At 42.0% G+C, this 15,515-nt stretch overlaps 1 pseudogene; it reads right to left on the reverse strand.

The window, feature by feature from the left end:
• Positions 1 to 4,809, reverse strand: part of LOC139159400 (zinc finger protein 208-like) — a 115,036-nt pseudogene extending 110,227 nt beyond the window's left edge.
• Between the last annotated feature and the right edge of the window lie 10,706 nt (positions 4,810 to 15,515).

Genomic DNA, 15,515 nt, shown 5'->3' on the forward strand with positions numbered 1-15,515 from the left:
AAAATCAATTATGCTGTAGTCACTTTTGGAAAAGGCTTCTATTGTTTGTAGTCAGTAATTTTAAACTATTACAGAAGATGAGATCGAGGCAGTTGTTGAGTCTAGTGTTAGATACTAATTGATCTAGCCCCAAATTAGTAAGGGTATTGTATAGGGTTGTATGGATAGGTACATTTGTTTCGGGTGCAATTAGGGGCGTGCATAAGTGCCCTAGAGTGCCTTCCGTCCCCTGTCCTATTGCTCTCCTATATCTCCTATACCTTTCTTCTATTCCTATATCTCTTCTTCTAGTCTTTCATTGATATGTTTTATTCCTATATCTTCTCTTCTATTCTTTCTTAGATATATTTTACTATGAGTATATCCTCTATAACCTTCATTATGTATTTTACTACGTGTATACCCACTAAAACCCCCATTGTGTAATGGACAAAATCAATCAATAAATAAATATATAAATTAATTAATAAGAGGTAGATTGAGGTCACCAAGAATGATAAGAGGGTATGTGCAAGGAGGCTACCCACATTAGTAGTGAAGTTAGTTAGTGAAGTAGTGATGTTGCCTTCTCTTTGCAGAGGGACCTCCAGGTGGATTGTAGGTAGATTGCAGGTACTAATGCAAAGAAGGAAGAAAGGTACATTATTGATGGAGACCAGCTGTTTGTCGTGTCCACCCTGATCAGGAAGCCTTCTCAATCCAAGTGCTTTTAACTATGTTAGACCTATCCATAATCCTCCATATTTAAGAGGGTCTGGAGAAATTTGTATCCCTGCATAGAGGGGGGCCAAGGAGCAGACAAGAAATGGAATTCTGTCTTTTCACTCAAGATGCTCAAACTAATCTTGACACTGCATCCCAAAAAAGAGGACAATGGTGTTGTCCACAATTGGGGTTTGAGCCTGGTGCCGAGGCCAATGGAGAACACCAGACACGAGTTGCAAGTTTTGTTTCATTTTATTGAAGTGCTGCAAGGAAAGGGATACTGGCCAAAATACCAAAGAACCATCTCAATAGAATTAAGAATGAAGAAAGCGTCTGCTTTCACCAAAGCAGACGGGGGGATATAAGGCATAAGGCAGGATATAATCAAAATATCATCTAATAAACATTTTTGTAATGATCTAACAATTATTCTATAATTTCTGGGGGTCTGTAGCAATGTTCCCTCTAATTTTGGGTGGAAAAGTATAATGTCTGAGCAGCACATTTTCATGCTTGGGCGTGGATCGGTTAGAAATAAAAGGGAGTCACGTGACCTCGGGACACACAGCAACGGTCATAAATATGAAGCAGCAGTAAAGTTTTGATCCTGCAATCATTGGGCTGCCGCAAAGGTCCTGAGTGTGAAAAGGGTCCATAGGTCACCTTTTTCAAGACCGTTTTAACTTTGAATGGTCAGTAAATGGACCATTGTAAGTCGAGAACAACCTGCCTTCCCCCCTAGATATTTTCTGTGGAGCTTCAAAATGGACTCCTGATCTGCTGATCTGCTTCTAAAAGAGTGCACTGGTCAGACAGATAATCCTTGACTTCTGTTCTGACCCCAATGGAGGCCAATGTTTCTATCTCCTGAGTAAGACGGTTATTATTGCTCAAATGGGGCTACCTTTGAAAAGTGTTCGGAAACTTCAGATCGTGCACAATGTGGCCGCAAGAGCAATCATGGGCTTTCCCAGATATGCCCATATCTCATCAACACTCCATGGTCTGCACTGGCTGCTGATCAGTTTCCAGTCACAATTCAAAGTTTTGGTTATGACCTATAAAGCCCTTCATGGCACCGGACCAGAATACCTCCGGGACCGTCTTCTGCCACATGAATCCCAGCGGGGGATTAGGTCTCACAGAGTTGGCCTTCTCTGGGTCCCGTCGACTAAGCAATGTCGTCTGGGAGGGCCCAGGGGAAGAGCCTTCTCTGTGGCAGCCCCGGCCCTCTGGAACCAACTTCCCCCAGAGGTCAGAACTGCCCCCACCCTCCTCGCCTTTGTTAAGTTGTTGAAAACTCACCTTTGCCGCCAGGCATGGGGAAATTGACACCTCCCCCAACTACTTGGGTTATGTATGGTTTGATTGGGTTGTGTGATTATTTTATTATCAGGGTTTTTAAATTGTTTTTTAAATATTGGATTTGTACATTGTTTATTATTGTTGTGAGCCGCCCCGAGTTTTCTGTTTTATTATCGATACTGTATGTAGTAGGTGATACTGATTTGGATTAATGCATAAATGGAATTGAATTTACAATTGTTGGGGAGATTAACGATATTAATGATTTTTAATTGATTGAAAATAGAGAATATTCTCCGAAATGAGGGCGCTGCGGGGAGGGACCCCGCGAGAAATGCCTACCGCTGGGCAAGTGATATAGGGCGCGTGGAGGCAGCTGAGGAAAAGGAGGCGTGTGTCAGTGCTCTGTGTATCCAGATGCTGGAGAAAGCCCGTGGGGCAGCCTTGATCGGCCCAAGCGCTCCATCAGTCCCCACCCCAATCCTGCAGCCCGAGAGAAAGAAAAAGGGAGATTAAAGCGAGAGAAAAACAGAAATTTGAGAAAAGAAAAAAGGGGAAATTCTAAATATTCTCTATTTGCATGGACTGTGGGGAGAGAGTGACAGGACAGGAATAAGGTAATTCCTCATACAGAGATACATCTGGTTAAAAATCTATGTTAATTCTAGATTTATTAAATCCATGGATTTTCTTTTCGGGAGTTTCCTGCCACTCAGTTGTTTCTTTCCACTTCATTACAAAATGTTTAAAATGTCCTTTTCTGACATTTTTTTAAATAAGCAGCATCAGAGTCATCACCCCACAGTCCATGCACTTACATGACTTCATCCTTTCATGGATGTTCCTATGGGAAGTAAGACTACTAGTCTGTCTGAACTCCTTTCTGCACACCAAGGATTTGTATGGGTTTCTCTCTGTGTAGATCCTTTTATTACCAACCAGTTGATTCCTCTAAGTAAACGTCTTGCCATACTCTCTGCTGTCATATGGCTACTCCCTGTTCTGCCTGACACTGGTTGAGTGCAGATAAAGACAAAAACACACACAGAGACTGGAGGTTTCCAAAACACAAAATATATTGCTTTATAAATAGGCTGAAGAATGTCTTTTTATGATTAATAATTAATTATGTGTCCTGCCCCTCTCCGAAGACACGGAGCAGCTTTATGACCAAAGGTTCAGGATTATCTGCCAAGCCAATAACGAATGTCCCAAACAGCAGAAGGTTTGTGAAGAATGCCTCCAAACTGAGCTGCAGCAAAGGAATTCACTCTATTGTTCAATAGCTACAATCTTTCAGAACAAAGGTGTCCAAAAACTGGGCTGTTTTCCATGGATGCAACATGTTGGTTTAGAGAGGGGAACCCAGATCTGTTTCATTGTCTTTTAAACCACAAATGAAAACTCCTGCAAAAGGTTCTCCCACAAAGACTCCCCTTTTACGCCTGCTCCAGGATTCCCCAATTACTCCCAGCTGTGATTAAGATCTTCTGCATCTGCGCAGCTGCTCATGTTGCCCCATAATCCTGCACACTCAGACATGGAGAATAGGGCCATTAACCACCCCTTCCTCATCTGACCCACATGAGGCTCTAACTGGGGGTTCCACAGACACTGCAGGGGCCTCCACCTCTACCTCTCCAGCACTTTCACTTCCATCTCTCCTTCCCCTCACCATCTGAACCCTCCGAGAGCCACACAGGTCTCCGATGCTCCGACGGACACAGCTCATCAGGGCCAAAATCTGTTATCAGAGGAGCTGGCCATGAGCCAACCACAACACTCCCCTGTGTGGATCCTTCTATGAGAAGTAAGATAACTGTTGGAACTAAAACCCTTTCCATACTCCATGTATATGGCTTCTCCCGTGTGGGACCTTTGATGGGAATTACGACTAGTCTGTTGGCTAAAGCCCTTTCAACACTCCCTATATTTATATGGCTTCTCCCCTGTGTGGATCCTTTGATGTGAAATAAGATGAGTATTTTGCCTGAATCTCCTTCCACACTCCATCCATTTTTATGGCTTCTCCCCTGTGTGGATCTTGTGATGGCGGGTAAGATTACTATTTTTACTAAAGTCCTTTCCACACTCTGTGCATTTATATGGCTTCTCCCCTGTGTGGATCCTTTGATGGGGTTTAAGATGACTGAGGAGACGGAAGCCCTTTCCACACTCGGTGCATTTATATGGTTTCTCCCCTTTGTGGATCCTTTGATGGCGTGTAAGACCATTGCTTGTTCTGAAGCCATTTCCACACTCCGTGCATTTGTATGGCTTCTCCCCTGTGTGGATCCTTAGATGTGAAATAAGATTACTATGTTGGCTGAAGCCCTTTCCACACTCCGTGCATTTGTATGGCTTCTCCCCTGTGTGGATCCTTTGATGGCATGTAAGATCATGTCTTTTTCTGAAGTCTTTTCCACACTTTGTGCATTTATATGGCTTCTCCCCTGTGTGGATCATTTGATGTTTTGTAAGATCATTGCTTAGTCTGAAGTCCTTTCCACACTCCGTGCATTTATATGGCTTCTCCCCTGTGTGGATCCTTTGATGGGGTTTAAGATGACTGAGGAGACGGAAGTCCTTTCCACACTCTAGGCATTTATATGGTTTCTCCCCTTTGTGGATCCTTTGATGGCGTGTAAGATCATTGCTTGTTCTGAAGCCATTTCCACACTCCGTGCATTTGTATGGCTTCTCCCCTGTGTGGATCCTTAGATGGGATGTAAGTTTACTGCTTATTCTGAAGCCCTTTCCACACTCCATGCATTTATATGGCTTCTCTCCTACGTGCATCCCTTTGTCAGATATCACTCTTTCTCTAGAATGAGTGAATGTCCCACTGTAATTTGTTCCACTGTCTTTGCATGTATAGTCTTCTGGTTTGGGTTCAGTTGTATGATATTCATTTACATCTAATATATCTTTGAATAGTCCTGCACCTTTCCTAATATATTTTTTCTCTATTTTTCCTGGTTGTTCAAGAAAGCTTTGCAACTGAGCATCAACTGAAGATGAGGTTTCCTTATTCCAATTATTTGTTCGGTTTTTCTTCTGCCTTTTTTGTTCCATTTGATTTTCAGGCTTCTCTGTTCCGTACCCAAGTCTGTACTTTTGGAATGTTTCATTCGACTCTTTATACCCTTGCCCACTATAACCTTTAAAGGAAAAGAGGAATAAAAATGTTAGCAAGGTTAAGAAAAAAGGAGAAACATCCCATAAAGCATTTGTAGAAAACCTAAGATCCATTGGAGGTGGGCCAATTCCAGAAGAGCCCTCTGAGAATTAACTTTGAAACAAAAATGCCCTAATTCCAAGAGTCAACATACAAATGAAATGGAAGCAAAGTCTATTAAGCCAAAGTAATTAATTGAATTGCAATCCTTCATAGCACTGATTTGGAACACCTGGGCCAAATAATATGAAATCTCGGTAACAGAGTTTAGCATTACCTGAAACCAAGGAATTACTTTATCACTGACAGGTTTAAATCAAAATAGAAAAACTGAACATTTGACAAATGGCACAGGATTCCTCTAAGCAGAAAGCCATTGATCTCCTTCCATACTAGGAGCAACAAAACAGCATATCTTTTCCTTCTCCCTCTCAAGAGATTACCTTTATTTGGAGAAATTCAAATAAGAAACAGCCAATGGCATCAAACCACATCATGTCTTCCTGAACTCTGCCTGGAGAATAGAAAATCTTACCTAAAGAATCCGTGTTTCTGTAATTTTCCAGCATGACTTCCCAATGCAGATCTTTTTGGTGAGGATCCAGCTGAGACCACTCCTCCTCAGAGAAATTAACAGCCACATCCTCAAAGGGCACAAGACCCCCCTGGAAAAAAGAGTACAGAATAGGTCTGGGAGGGAACGCAAGATCTACCCTTTTCTTTAGGAAAATTGTGCACTAAGGTCTATGCTTAGTAGAATTCCAGAACTGAGATGAGAAAATGGACAGAAGAAAAAGGATTTGACTGAAAAAATATTTTAGGCAGCTTTTATGAGATCTTTTGTTGCCATTCAGTAAAAGATGCATTTTCTTCTGGATTGATTTGGTAAAGTGCCATCAATACCCAGAGACACAAAACTCGTCATATAGCAAGGAAGCTTCAAATAGTCTCAGCCATTGGCTGAACGGGAAACAAAGAAACAGAACCAGGGAGAAAACAAATCTAATAAATAATTTCCCTTCTCTTACTTGAGTTGGAGGTTGAACCATAATTTCATCTTCACCATAAGGAAGAATCAGCTTCCCTCTATTCTCCCCTGTGAGGGACACAGAATTATAAAATGCAAAATTAACAAAATAGGAGGAGAGGTGCTGTAATAGCAAAGACATAGAGAAGATGAGCCAGCTGAGATCTCCATGGGGAATGAGAGATTCTTGTATTACCTGTGCATGTACCTTGATTTTTGTCATGTTCAGTAGGCCTGAAGAAAAACAGTTCCCTAGGGGCATCGGATTGATGCCTCCTTCCCTCAGGATCTCTGTTCTCCACAGTGAAGTTCTTGGAATATAAGCCAGAGAAAAGAAGAAGAATGAAAGGACCACATAAACCATGACATGGATTCTTGTTCTGTTCTTTCAACACCAACTGAAAGCACCCAATGTCCATCAGTTAGTTTGGAAAAGAAGAAAGACAAGTTTCCCAAATCTTTCTTCTAGGATTGGATAATGGAATAATGGAGATAAAGGAAAGACAATTGGACAGGGGAGCATAAACTTCAAAAATATTGTTTATTACATCTAAACTCCTGCTAGGATCCCGAGATAAAATTATCTCACCTGCAACTCAACCTGCTCCTCCTTCTCCTTCTCCGTCTGGCTCAGGAGGAAGCCTTCTACCAGGGCCACCGCCTGGGGGGTGGTCTCTGCTCCACACTCCCGCACCCAGCTCTCCATCTGCAGGGGCAGAAGCGCCAGGAACTGCTCCAGAACAACCAGGTCCAGCATCTGTGTTTTTGTGTGCTTTTCTGGTCTCAACCATCGACTACAAAAGGAATGGAGTCGGCTGCAAAGTCCTCGGGGACCCTCATCCTCTTGATATTGGAGGCTCCTGAATTTCCAGGCATGAACTTGTGAAACAATGGTTTCCTCCTCCAAGATCTTCTGCCCATATCTTCCCCAGATCTCCCCAAGGCTCCCAGACTGAGCACCAGAAGGGCTTTTTCCTGTTCTCTCATATGCCAAATGGCTTTCCATTCTTTCTCTGTCCTATTACACAATTGCAAATAGGTTGAATGAATCTTGAGGGTCTCCAAATGCTTTTTCATTCACTGGAGCATTCATCTAGCCTGAGAACAAACTCTTTGTTGAAGAGAACTTTATCTCTATGAAATGCTGTAGAAATCGCTTCCAGTTTACGTATCTGAGAGCGAAAACCAAATAAAGAATTAGAAAATGGTGCATTCAACAGTTGAGTAATAATCCTACTCCTGGAAGGAAGTATATTTCTGAGCTATTGGAAGATTACAGTGGCACTGAGCAGTTAGTTTCTATGTATGTGTTGCAAACTATGGACTTGACCCTCATCAAAATTTATGATGAAATACACTGAATAAATGCATTTGAGAAAAGTTGTTTTTCTATTTCTTTCTCCCTCAAAGAAGGGTGTGATTTTTAAAAACCAAGAAAAATATATACACCCTAAAAAGGAGTGCATTAAAGAGCAACAAAGGGGATTAAACTGGAGGATGAAACAGGTGAAGAACTGTTTTAAACTGGGTATGTCTATGTTGATGAAAAGAAGGACTAGGGGAGACAGGATAGCAGTGTTCCAATATCTCCAGGGTTGCCACAAAGAAGAGGAAATCTAGCTATTCCCCAAAGCACCTGAGGGCAGGACAAGAAGCAATGGGTGGAAACTAATCAAGAAGAGAAGCAACTTAGAACTAGGCAGAAAGTTTGTGATAGAACAATTAACCAGTGGAACCCCTTGCCTCCAGAGGTTGTGAATGCTCCAACACTGGAAGTTTTTAAGAAGAGATTGGATAACGGTTAGATAGCCTGGAGTCGGCTAGCTTGAAGAAAAGCACAGAGAGGCATTTCAGGAACAAGGAAATGTATATTCAGCAACAAAACAGGTGAGGCAGAGGTCGGAACAACAGAGGATGACAGCTCCCTATTTGTAGGGAAGCTGTCAAATGAGGGGCCAATGGGAGCAGTCCTTTTATTAATTAGATTAATTAATGATTAAATAATAATAATTTATTTATTTATTAGATTTATGGGCCGCGCTTCCCCTCTCAGACTCGAGGCGGCTTTTCTCCTTCACTCCTGTTTCCCCCCAAAGCAGACTAGAGATTCTACTTTCTCCCTTGCTTCCTCCTGGCTCTTAGGCAGAGGTGGGCTGCTAAGGTGGAACGGTGATGTGTATATGCTCCCGTGGCTCTGAGTCACGGTGCAAGTCCAGAGCAATTATGCTACTGCACCTATACTTGCTATCAGGGTTCAGACAACATGCCAGTCCCAGAACACATTAACAAACCATGAAAGTTCACATAAAATGAAAGGCAACGGAGTGAGTCTTGCTTAGGATGTTCCATTTCCCTTTATTCAGGATTTCCTTGTTAAGAGTCAAATTATATTATTATAAGCAGGCAGGTTCACAAAAAGATTGCCTTAAGCCCAAAGAGTAACTGCAAGTGGTGAGTTTGTGTGAAACACAAGGGTTGAAGGAATGTAGATTGGGATTATTTCCTGGTTCCCTTACCCTTTGTTGGAAATAATAATAAATAATAATAATAACAACAAAAGAGGTGGAAGGAACCTTGGAGGTCTTCTGGTCCAACCTCCTGCTTGGGCAGGAGACACTCCACCACTTCAGACAAATGGTTATCCAATCTCTTCTTCAAAACTTCCAGTGTTGGAGCGTTCACAACCTCTGGAGGAAAGCTGTTCCACTGATCAATTGTTCTAATTGCCAGGAATTTTCTCCTTAATTCTAAATTGCTTCTCTCCTTAATATTCTTATGGATTAAGTTCCAAGTGGGGAAAAAGAAATTGGATTCATGGAGGTTGCTTGGAAAGGAAGTTTAATGGTGGACAGGAGCACATGGCATGAGCTTCTGTCCAGAGAAGGTGGATCACATGTTTACAGATGTTAGGTGTGTGGGGGGAGAAATTCTGAGAAGTTCTTTGTTTTATGTTCTATGAAGCCCCGCACTGAGGCCCTCCTGCTTCTGTGCCAGAAATGCACTGATTGGCTGTCGGATTCCCGTGGTGCCATGCAAGGGTAACAATGTAGGCTGTGTTTGTGAGTTTGGGTTTGGCTGGCCCTTTGCTGGGTGATGGTAGAATGAAAGCTCTTTGGGCAATTCCTCATATGGCTCTGTCAGGAGTTGGTTTGTTATGTAGAATAGATTAGTTCATCTATTAACAAAGGTGAGCTGGGCCATTCCTTGATGGGCACATTGACAAAGGTGGGGGCTACTAAGAGTGGGTCTTTTTTTTGTTTCCTAAAAGCATGTTTCCTGTGATGTTCAATATAATCTGCCTTTTTAAATACTGTATTTCCTAGGATATTTCATTTTTTCTAGGAGACGGGTACTTATTTATTTTGTCCAATACACAATGAGGGTTTTAGTAGATGTATACTGTATATATAAACACATAGTAAAATACATGATGAAGGTTATAGAGGAGATACTCATAGTAAAATATACCTATGAAAGAATAGAAAAGAAGATATAGTAATAGAACATATCAATGAAAGAATAGCAGAAGAGATATAGGAATAGAAGAAAGGTATAGGAGATATAGGAGAGCAATAGGACAGGGGACGGAAGGCACTCTAGTGCATTTAATAATAAATAAATACATACATACATACATACATACATACATACATACATACATACATACATACATACATACACCAATATCTCTTACTTCTTCAGTGTGAGAACCTCCTGCCTCCCTCTGAATGGGAAAACATCCACCAGTCACCCAGGACCACTGCTGGATCTCTTCCCTTCCCTTCAAGACTTTCCTCCAGTTGTACCTCCTGCAAAACTCAAAGGGTTAACCAGAGAGAGTGCAGAGTCCTAGATAGGCAAGATTAAGAATGTCACTCCCTTCTCACCCTCCTCTGGAATCCACCTATCGCCCTCCAGTGGTTTAATAGAATAGAATAGAATAGAATTTTTATTGGCCAAGTGTGATTGGACACACAAGGCATTTGTCTTGGTGCACATGCTCTCAGCGTACATAAAATAAAATATACATTTGTCAAGAATCATGTGGTACAACACTTAATGATTGTCATAGGGGTCAAATAAGCAATGAAGAAGCAATATTAATAAAAATCTTAGGATATAAGCAACAAGTTACAGTCATACAGTCAACATGGGAGGAAATGGGTGAAAGGAATGATGAGAAAAACTAGTAGAATAGAAGTGCAGATTTAGTAGAAAGTCTGACAGTGTTGAGGGAATTATTTGTTTAGTAGAGTGATGGCGTTTGGAAAAAAACTGTTCTTGTGTCTAGTTGTCTTGGTGTGCAGTGCTCTGTAGCGACGTTTTGAGGGTAGGAGTTGAAACAACTGGTGAAAAACATGGATTTTATTTTATTTATTGGATAAGAAAAAGGAGAATACACATGATTTGAATGCATGTAATAAATCTAAATAAAAGGGAACATCAGGACAGGGATGCTAGGCACTCTGGTGCCCTTATGCATGCCCATTACAGATCTCTTGGCAATGGGGTGATCTCATCATTATGGTGACTTTTTATGGTGACTTTTGTAAGGTCGTATACTGAGACAAAAGTCAGTCATGCTGTAGTCACTGTTTCTATTGTTTCTATTGTTTGTAGTCAGTAATTTTAAACTATTACAGATGAGATTGAGGCAGTTGTTGAGTCTATTGTTAGATACTAATTGATCTAGCCCCAAATTAGTAAGGGTATTGTATAGGGTTGTACGGATAGGTACATTTGTTTAGGGTGCAATTAGGGGCGCGCATAAGTGCACCAGAGTGCCTTCCGTCCCCTGTCCTATTGCTCTCCAAATCTCCTATACCTTTCTTCTATTCCTATATCTCTTCTTCTAGTCTTTCATTGATATATTTTATTCCTATATCTTCTATTCTTTCTTAGATATATTTTACTATGAGCATATCCTATATTACCTTCATTATGTATTTTACTTTGTGTATACCCACTAAAACCCCCATTGTGTAATGGACAAAATCAATCAATCAATAAATTAATTAATCAGAGGTAGATTGAGGTCACCAAGAATGATAAGAGGGTATGTGCAAGTTAGTTAGTGAAGATAGTGAAGTTAGTGAAGTAGCGATGTTGCTTTCTCTTTGCAGAGGGACCTCCAAATGGGTTGTACGTAGATTGCAGGTACTAATACAAAGAAGGAAGAAAGGTACATTATTGATGGGGACCAGGTGTTTGTCGTGTCCACCCTGATCAGGAAGCCTTCTCAATCCAAGTGCTTTTAATTATGTTAGACCTATCCACAATCCTCCATATTTAAGAGGATCTGGAGAAAGTTGTACCCCTGCATAGAGGGGGGCCAAGGAGCAGACAAGAAATGGAATTCTGTCTTTTCACTCAAGACGCTCAAACTAATCTTGACACTGCATCCCAAAAAAGAGGACAATGGTGTTGTCCCCAGTTGGGGTTTGAGCCTGGTGCCGAGGCCAATGGAGAACACCAGACACGAGTTGCAAGTTTTCTTTCATTTTATTGAAGTGCTGCAAGGAAAGGGATAGTGGCCAAAATACCAAAGAACCATCCCAATAGAATTAAGAATTAAGAAAGCCTTATACATTTTCACCAAAGCAGAAGGGGGGAATATAAGGCATAAGGCAAGATATAATCAAAATATTGTATCATCTAATAAACATTTTTGTAATGATCTAACAATTATTCTATAATTTCTGGGGGTCTGTAGCAATGTTCCCTCTAATTTTTTTTCGGTGTGGGTGGAAAAGTGTAATATCTGAGCGGCACATTTTCATGCCTGGGCGTGGATTAGTTAGAAATAAAAGGGACTCACGTGACCTCAGGACACACAGCAACGGTCATAAATATGAAACAGCACAACGTTTTGATCCTGCGATCATTGGACTGCCGCAAAGGTCCTGAGTGTGAAAAGGGTGCATAAGTCACTTTTTTCAGGACTGTTGCAACTTTGAACAGTCAGTAAATGCACCATTGTAAGTCGAGAACAACCTGCCTTCCCCCCTAGATATTTTCTGTGGAGCTTCAAAATGGACTCCTGATCTGCTGATCTGCTTCTAAAAGAGTGCACTGGTCAGACAGATAATCCTCGATTTCTGTTCTGACCCCAATGGAGGCCAGCGTTTCTAACTCCTGAGTAACACGGTTATTATTGCTCAAATGGGGCTACCTTTGAAAAGTGTTCGGAAACTTCAGATCGTGCAGAATGCGGCCGCGAGAGCAATCATGGGCCTTCCCAGATACGCCCATGTCTCATCAACACTCTGTGGTCTGCAGTGGCTGCCGATCAGTTTCTGGTCACAATTCAAAGTGTTGGTTATGACCTATAAAGCCCTACATGGCATCGGACCAGAATACCTCCGGGACCGTCTTCTGCCGCACAAATCCCAGCAGCCGATTAGGTCCCACAGAGTTTTCCTTCTCTGGGTCCCGTCGACTAAGCAATGTCGTCTGGCAGGGCCCAGGGGAAGAGCCTTCTCTGTGGCAGCCCCGGGCCTCTGGAACCAACTTCCCCCAGAGATCAGAACTGCCCCCACCCTTCTTGCCTTTGGTAAGTTGTTGAAAACTCACCTTTGCCGCCAGGCATGGGGAAATTGACACCTCCCCCAACTACTTGGGTTATGTATGGTTTGATTGGGTTGTGTGATTATTTTATTATCAGGGCTTTTAAATTGTTTTTTAAATATTGGATTTGTACATTGTTTATTATTGTTGTGAGCCGCCCCGAGTTTTCTGTTTTATTATCGATACTGTATGTAATAGGTGATACTGATTTGGATTAATGCATAAATGGAATTGAATTTAGAATTGTTGGGGAGATTAACGATATTAATGATTTTTAATTGATTGAAAATAGAGAATATTCTCCGAAATGAGGGCGCTGCCGGGAGGGACCCCCGCGAGAAACGCCTACCGCTGGGCAAGTGATATAGGGCGCGTGGCGGCAGCTGAGGAAAAGGAGGCGTGTGTCAGTGCTCTGTGTATCCAGATGCTCGAGAAAGCCCGCGGGGCAGCCTTGATCGGCCCGAGTGCTCCATCAGTCCCCACCCCAATCGTGCAGCCCGAGAGAAAGAAAAAGGGAGATTAAAGCGAAAGAAAAACAGAAATTTGAGAAAAGGAAAAAAGGGGAAATTCTAAATATTCTCTATTTGCATGGACTGTGGGGAGAGAGTGACAGGAGCAGGAATAAGGTAATTCCTCATACAGAGATACATCTGGTTAAAAATCTATGTTAATTCTAGATTTAATTGATTAAATCCATGGATTTTCTTTTCAGGAGTTTCCTGCCACTCAGTTGTTTCTTTCCACTTCATTACAAAATGTTTAAAATGTCCTTTTCTGACATTTTTTTAAATAAGCAGCATCAGAGTCATCACCCAACAGTCCATGCGCTTACATGACTTCCTCCTTTAATGGATGTTCCTATGGGAAGTAAGACTACTAGTCTGTCTGAAATCTGGGTAGATCTTTTTATTACCAGCCAGTTGATTCCTGTAAGTAAAAGTCTTGCCATACTCTTTGCTGTTATATGGCTACTCCCTGTTCTGCTTGACAGCGGTTAAGCATCAAGGAAGACAAAAACACACACACAGACTGAAGGTTTCTGAAAGACAAAATATATTGCTTTACAAATTGAATGAGAGCCGCAATGATGGCAGAAGAATGTCTTTTTATGAGAAAAGGGTCAGGGTTATCTACCAAGCAGATAACAAATGTCCCAAACCCTGCGGGGGGGGGGGATTATTGACTCCCTTGGAGAGGGTCTGCAAGTTGGGCGTCCTGCTCGATCCATAGCTAACATTAAAGCACCATGTTTCGGTTGTGGTGAGGAGGGCATTTGCCCAGGTTCACCTGGTGCACCAGTTGCGGCCCTATTGGGACAGGGAGTCACTGCTGACAGTCACTCATGCCCTCATCACCTCGAGGTTCTACTACTGGGTAGTAGCCTAATCCTGATTATATGAACCTTAACCCGGGTGGGGAACTGTAGGAAAAGTTAGTCCTGGTTTAACTACAGTACGTAACCAACATGACTCTGACAATAACTTGGAACTTGGAAGAAGGCCAAGGTCTGGACTCTGATTTATGTCTCAGATGTTATTTGGAAGGCTTAAACTGCTTATTAAAAAATATCAGAAGAAGGACATTTTAAACACTTTGTGTGTAATGAAGTGGCAAGAAACAACTGAGTGGCGGGAAACTCTTGAAAAGAAAATCCCAGGATTTAACAAATTAAATCTAGAATTAACATAGATTCTTGACCAAATGTATCTCTGTACGGGGAATTACATCATTCCTGCTCCTGTCGCTCTCTCTCCACAGTCCGTGCACTTACATGACTTCACCCTTTTATGGATGTTCCTATGGGAAGTAAGACTACTAGTGTGTCTGAAATCCTTTCCACACGCCAAGGATTTGTATGGGTTTCTCTCTGTGTAGATCCTTTTATTACCAGCCAGTTGATTCCTGTAAGTAAAAGTCTTGCCATACTCTCTGCTGTCATATGGCTACTCCCTGTTCTGCCTGACACTGGTTGAGCAGCAGATAAAGACAAAAACACACACAGAGACTGGAGGTTTCCAAAACACAAAATATATTGCTTTAGAAATTGGCTGAAGAATGTCTTTTTATTATTAATTAATTAATTAATTATGTATCCTGCCCCTCTCTGAAGACACGGAGCAGCTTTATGACCAAAAGTTCAGGATTATCTGCCAAGCCAATAACGAACGTCCCAAACAGTGCAAGGTTTGTAAAGAATGCCTCCAAACTGAGCTGCAGCAAAGATATTCACTCTATTGTTCAATAGTTAGTCTTTCAGAACAAAGGTGTCCAAAAACTGGGCTGTTTTCCATGGATGCAACATGTTGGTTTAGAGAGGGGAACCCAGATCTGTTTCATTGTCTTTTAAACCACAAATGAAAACTCCTGCAAAAGGTTCTCCCACAAAGACTCCCCTTTTACGCCTGCTGCAGGATTCCCCAATTACTCCCAGCTGTGATTAAGATCTTCTGCATCTGCGCAGCTGCTCATGTTGTCCCATAATCCTGCACACTCAGACATGGAGAATAGGGCCATTAACCACCCCCTCCTCATCTGACCCACATGAGGCTCTAACTGGGGGTTCTACAGACACTGCAGGGGCCTCCACCTCTACCTCTCCAGCACTTTCACTTCCATCTCTCCTTCCCCTCACCATCTGAACCCTCCGAGAGCCACACAGGTCTCCGATGCTCCGACGGACACAGCTCATCAGGGTCAAAATCTGTTATCAGAGGAGCTGGCCATGAGCCAACC

This window comes from Erythrolamprus reginae, chromosome 2 (assembly GCF_031021105.1).
Source record: "Erythrolamprus reginae isolate rEryReg1 chromosome 2, rEryReg1.hap1, whole genome shotgun sequence".
Taxonomy (NCBI): Eukaryota; Metazoa; Chordata; class Lepidosauria; order Squamata; family Dipsadidae; genus Erythrolamprus; species Erythrolamprus reginae.